Genomic DNA, 6,000 nt, shown 5'->3' with positions numbered 1-6,000 from the left:
TGGGCATGCTGGGAGTTGTAGTTCTGCAACAACTGGAGGACCACAGGTTGGGCATCCCTGTTATAGAGGATAACTTGTCACAACCCCAGGGACCTACCCTAAGTGGTCGGAAGCCCCCTTATTAGGGTGTGACCACTTTGTAAATCAATAAAAAAATAAAAAATATTAAGAATCGACTTTAATACAAAAAGACCTGATTTTAAAAGAAAATATTCATTTTGTGCCTGCAGCTCCTGTGCAGACTTAAGTGTCTCCATGGTTACATGATATAAACCAGCCCTAAGCAGTCCGATCCAGCTGATACTACTGTCCTCTAATTGTGAGCATGCTGGGAGTTGTAGTTGTACAGAAGCTGGAAACCACTGCTGTACGTGAAGCCTTTTCTAATTCTCAGTACAGTCTAATATGACACGCTGCTCCTCAGTCTGGCCATCTGCTATCGATTAGTCAGGTCTGACCACGTTCCCGCCGTGCCTTGCGCGCGCCGTCTCTCGACAGGTATTGAGGGGGTACAGTAAGTGGGGTTCGGACTACACTTCCCAGCGGATCTGGTCGGCGGCGTCACGTGATGCGCGGAGGGCGGGGCCTGCGGTTTGTGTCTGTATGAAAGGGCTGCTCCCGGAAGACCGAGCACACCGGAGGAAGAGTCCGCAGTCTCCCGGCTGGGAAGGGCATTGGACAGGAGGCTGGGAGTTGTAGTGCTGGCGGATCGCCGGCTTCTGCCGCAGGTTAGTGTGAGGCTGTAAGACGTGGAGGGTGGGCTGCCCTGTGAGCCTCCAGCTGTGGGGGCACTGCAAGTCCCAGCATGCCTCACAGCTTCCACGTCCATACATCCTACCAGTCTAATGCAGTGACCCCCCCCCTTCTATATCTATATATATATATATATAATACCGGTCCATGTACTGCAGAGGAGGCTGCTCTGTCTGTCTGTAGTATAGGCTATCCTCTGCCTCATGTCTGATTCCAACAAGCTTTATTGGCAGGACAATACGTATTAGCATAGCCAAAGCAAAATCTGTCTTGTATCTCTCTGGACGTTGCCTATGATCTCTGGCACTGTACAGGGCAGATTATTATTAGTGTGCTCCAGTCTTCTGCTCCCTTACCCCGGCCGCTCCAGTCTTCTGCTCCCTTACCCCGGCCGCTCCAGTCTTCTGCTCCCTTACCCCGGCCGCTCCAGTCTTCTGCTCCCTTACCCCGGCCGCTCCAGTCTTCTGCTCCCTTACCCCGGCCGCTCCAGTCTTCTGCTCCCTTACCCCGGCCGCTCCAGTCTTCTGCTCCCTTACCCCGGCCGCTCCAGTCTTCTGCTCCCTTACCCCGGCCGCTCCAGTCTTCTGCTCCCTTACCCCGGCCGCTCCAGTCTTCTGCTCCCTTACCCCGGCCGCTCCAGTCTTCTGCTCCCTTACCCCGGCCGCTCCAGTCTTCTGCTCCCTTACCCCGGCCGCTCCAGTCTTCTGCTCCCTTACCCCGGCCGCTCCAGTCTTCTGCTCCCTTACCCCGGCCGCTCCAGTCTTCTGCTCCCTTACCCCGGCCGCTCCAGTCTTCTGCTCCCTTACCCCGGCCGCTCCAGTCTTCTGCTCCCTTACCCCGGCCGCTCCAGTCTTCTGCTCCCTTACCCCGGCCGCTCCAGTCTTCTGCTCCCTTACCCCGGCCGCTCCAGTCTTCTGCTCCCTTACCCCGGCCGCTCCAGTCTTCTGCTCCCTTACCCCGGCCGCTCCAGTCTTCTGCTCCCTTACCCCGGCCGCTCCAGTCTTCTGCTCCCTTACCCCGGCCGCTCCAGTCTTCTGCTCCCTTACCCCGGCCGCTCCAGTCTTCTGCTCCCTTACCCCGGCCGCTCCAGTCTTCTGCTCCCTTACCCCGGCCGCTCCAGTCTTCTGCTCCCTTACCCCGGCCGCTCCAGTCTTCTGCTCCCTTACCCCGGCCGCTCCAGTCTTCTGCTCCCTTACCCCGGCCGCTCCAGTCTTCTGCTCCCTTACCCCGGCCGCTCCAGTCTTCTGCTCCCTTACCCCGGCCGCTCCAGTCTTCTGCTCCCTTACATCGGCCGATCCAGTCTTCTGCGTCCTTGTCATCCCCCGGCCGCTCCAGTCTTCTGCTCCCTTCCCCGACCGCTCCAGTCTTCTGCTCCCTTACATCGGCCGATCCAGTCTTCTGCGTCCTTGTCATCCCCCGGCCGCTCTAGTTTTCTGCTCCCTTACCCCGGCCGCTCCAGTCTTCTGCTCCCTTACCCCGGCCGCCCCAGTCTTCTGCTCCCTTACCCCGGCCGCCCCAGTCTTCTGCTCCCTTACCCCGGCCGCCCCAGTCTTCTGCTCCCTTACCCCGGCCGCCCCAGTCTTCTGCTCCCTTACCCCGGCCGCTCTAGTTTTCCTCCCCGCAGTCTGTTGAACCCTACACATGGTAATGGCTGTGGTGGCTGTATACCCTCCAGAAACAGAAACCCTTTAAGGGAGCAGTGGAAAGGGACAGGGGACATTAATGAAAGCTGTTATTATAGGGTAATTACAGATCTTTTGACAATCAGACAGACTAAGGCCCCTTGCAGACGAGTGTGTCCGGATGCGTCCCGGTAAACCCGCACGAGTAGGTACGCAATTGCAGTCAGTTTTGACTGCAATTGCGTTCCGTCGTTTAGTTTTTATCGCACGGGTGCAATGTGTTTTGCACGAGCGTGATAAAAAACTGAGTGTGGTACCCAGACCCGAACTTCTTCACTGAAGTTCAGGTTTGGGTTCAAGGTTGTGTAGATTGTATTATTTTCCCTTATAACATGGTTACAAGGGAAAATAATAGCATTCTGAATACAGAATGCATAGTACAATAGCGCTGGAGGGGTTAAAAAAATAATAATAATAATAATTTAACTCACCTTAGTCCACTTGTTCGCGCAGCCGGCATCTCTTCTGTCTTCTTTTGTGAGGAATAGGACCTTTGATGACATCACTGCGCTCATCACATAATCCATCACCATGGTAAAAGATCATGTGATAGACCATGTGATGAGCGCAGTGATGTCATCAAAGGTCCTATTCCTCAAAGAAGAAGACAGAAGAGATGTCGGCTGCGCAAACAAGTGGATTAAGGGGAGTTCAATTTTTTATTTTTTAACCCCTCCAGCGCTATTTTACTATGCATTCTGTATTCAGAATGCTATTCTTTTCCCTTATAACCATGTTATAAGGGAAAATAATAATGATCGGGTCTCCATCCCGATCGTCTCCTAGCAACCGTGCGTGAAAATCGCACCGCATCCGCACTTGCTTGCAGATGCTTGCGATTTTCACGCAACCCCATTCATTTCTATGGGGCCTGCGTTACATGAAAAACGCACAAAGAGGAGCTTGCTGCGATTTTCACGCAACGCACAAGTGATGTGTGAAAATCACCGCTCGTGTTCACAGCCCCATAGAAATGAATTGGTCAGGATTCAGTGCGGGTGCAACGCGTTTAACTCACGCATTGCACCTGCGCAGAATACTCCCCCGTGTGAAAGGGGCCTAAGGCCTCATGCACACGGCCGTTGCTGTGATCCGCATCCGAGCTGCAGTTTTGGCGGCTTGGATGCGGACCCATTCACTTCAACGGGGCCTCAAAAGATGCGGACAGCACTCAGTGTGCTGTCAGCATCCGTTGCTCCGTTCTGTGGCCCCGCACACAAAATATAACCTGTCCTATTCTTGTCCGCGCTTTGCCGACAAGAATAGGCAGTTATATTAAAAGCTGTCCGTGCCGTTCCGCAAATTGCGAAACACATACGGACGCCATCCGTGTTTTGCGGTTCTGCAGTCTGCGGACCGCAAAAAACAGAACGGTCCTGTGCGTGTAGCCTAACTCAGTTATACATGCCTAGCTCTAATAAACTAGCAAAAAATATATAAAAATGAGTTACACTTTAAGACGTTGGTTTCCAACCTGCAGCTCTCTAGCCGCTGTAAAACTACAACTCCCAGCATACCTTAATGGCCTGGTCAGCAATTCCATAGCGCCGCTCATCACCCACAGGGCACTGGTGAATTCCTTTCATGTCTACTGGTCCATTCACCAGACCATTGACAGGATCCAGACCTAAATAGGTTGTACTGGTGGGGAACAGTGCCACACCTGTACATGGGCTGTGCCTGGTATTGCAGCTGTACGCCTTAATACAGGGTATATGGTGCCGAAAGCAGACTTCCTTTAAAACTCAGCTTTATTTTTATTTTTTTAGATCATTGACCTCAACCTTTGACTTCCTAAGCACTTGTAAAGCTACAACTCCCAGTCTGTGGCTGTTAGGGCCTGCTGGGAGTTGTAGTTTTGCTATAATAAGATATAGGGGTTGTCCAAAGCAGACCCCATTTTAAAACGGAGCAATTTCTTTACGTCACTGGTCTCCTCCTTTGCGCCAAGCTATTGCAAAAGTACAACTCCCGGTCCGGGCATGCTGAGAGTTATAGTTTTTCTATAATATAGGTTGTCCCTAGCAGAACCCCTTTTGAAATAGAGCAGTTTCTTTAGGTCATTGGTCTCCTCCTTTGTTCTAAGCTATTGCAAAACTACAACTCCTAGTCTGTGGCTGTTGGAGCATGCTGGGAGTTGTAGTTTTGTAACAGCTGGCGAGCTGCAGGTTGGAGACCACGGCTGTCAATTGCCAGCCTGCCAGCCTTTGACAGCAGTTATAAAATGACAGCTCCCAGGTAATGTTGAGAGTTGTAGTACGGCTGCACTGGAGCAGTCGGTATATTCAGACTTTGACCTATCAGGGGTTAATTCACTTGTGTTGGGGGAGATTATCTCTGCCAGGTACAACCAGTATGGCTTCCAGTATGGTCACCCACCTTTCCAAGACGACGCTTACTGGGGGACACTCGGCCACTCTGATTTGGGGGGACATCCAACTTTGCCGGGTCCCTGTGGATCATTAGATAATGACTGTGTCTCTCGGGGGGTTAATAAGGGTCAACAAGCTTTCCTTCTTAAGTTTCGGTCATTGCCTCCGTGCCAGATTAACCTTTTAATACCCAGCGCCCTCCGCAGCTGCTCAGCGAATGGCCCTTTCCATGTTTGCCCTGGCATAACCCGGGCAGTGCGTGGCTCCCCGCCGTCACCTCTCGCCTACTTTAGTGATGGCGGAGACCCGCTGACTGTGACTCATTAACCCCTCATGTGCGTGTTTCGCAACAGGCGTCGCACAGTTCAAAACCAATGTGAACTCTCACCTAGATTTTGCAGAACTAGTTGAGAGTTGTCGGCCCAAAATAGTTAATCGCCTCCGGTGTGCCATTGTAACGAGGGCTTGTCAGAATATTTCATAAGAGCACCCCACCCCACCACCCACGGCCTTGTCTTCCTGGGAAAGCTGGGTGACAACCAAAATGGCCGACATACAGCGAATACAAGCCTGCCTGATGACCTGTGGAGGAAAGCACACTTACCTGCTGTGTTCCAGCTCCTTTAGTCCACCATTGTGCTCCGGTCCCCGGCTTGTAGACTTCCAGCATGGATAGGGGTCACGTGTGCTGCTGCAGTCAATAACTGGCTGCCGCAGTAACATGTCCCCAAGCGACACATGACCCAGTGACACGCCACTTGGGGGGACACGTCACCACTGCAGCCAGTCATTGACTACAGCAGCGCATGTGACCCCCCCCCCCCAACATAGACTGTAGTGCAATGGTGGACTATAGGAGCTGCGGTAGAGGGAGGAGATAAAAAGCTGGACAACCCCTTTAAGAAAAATTATGGGTGAAAGGAGCTTTAAGGGCAGCGAGCAGGAGCAATTGATTGCAGGGGGATTGACGCGTTTATACGTTGATGTGCCAGGTGTCATGCGCTGCTGCAGTAGATTCGGTATCTATAGTGGTGTGGGTGGTGAAGGGGCTGCTGCGGGGGGTATATGTTTACAAATGCTTGTCCATAGGGATATCGGTACCCACCCGCTCCACAGCTTCAGGGGGAATTGTATCCTCTCTCTCGCAGTGGATTCATTTCTCGCTTTTCCTGGCATCTTACGCTTTCGCCGGC

General features: G+C 52.6%; 1 protein-coding gene across 2 annotated transcripts in view; it reads left to right on the top strand.

The window, feature by feature from the left end:
• The first annotated feature begins 400 nt into the window (after positions 1–400).
• The window catches only part of LOC122946715 (long-chain fatty acid transport protein 4-like), a 31,068-nt gene continuing 25,468 nt past the window's right edge, over positions 401–6,000 (top strand). The window contains exon 1 of one of the 2 annotated variants that reach the window (XM_044306496.1): positions 401–728. The gene's annotated coding sequence lies outside the window, so the exon portion shown is untranslated. The remainder of the gene's footprint in view (positions 729–6,000) is intronic. The other variant, XM_044306497.1, reaches the window with a different exon arrangement.

This window comes from Bufo gargarizans, chromosome 9 (genome assembly GCF_014858855.1).
Source record: "Bufo gargarizans isolate SCDJY-AF-19 chromosome 9, ASM1485885v1, whole genome shotgun sequence".
In the NCBI taxonomy this organism is placed as follows: domain Eukaryota; kingdom Metazoa; phylum Chordata; class Amphibia; order Anura; family Bufonidae; genus Bufo; species Bufo gargarizans.
Note: the sequence above shows the minus strand (reverse complement) of the source record. Positions and strands in the feature narration are given on the sequence as shown.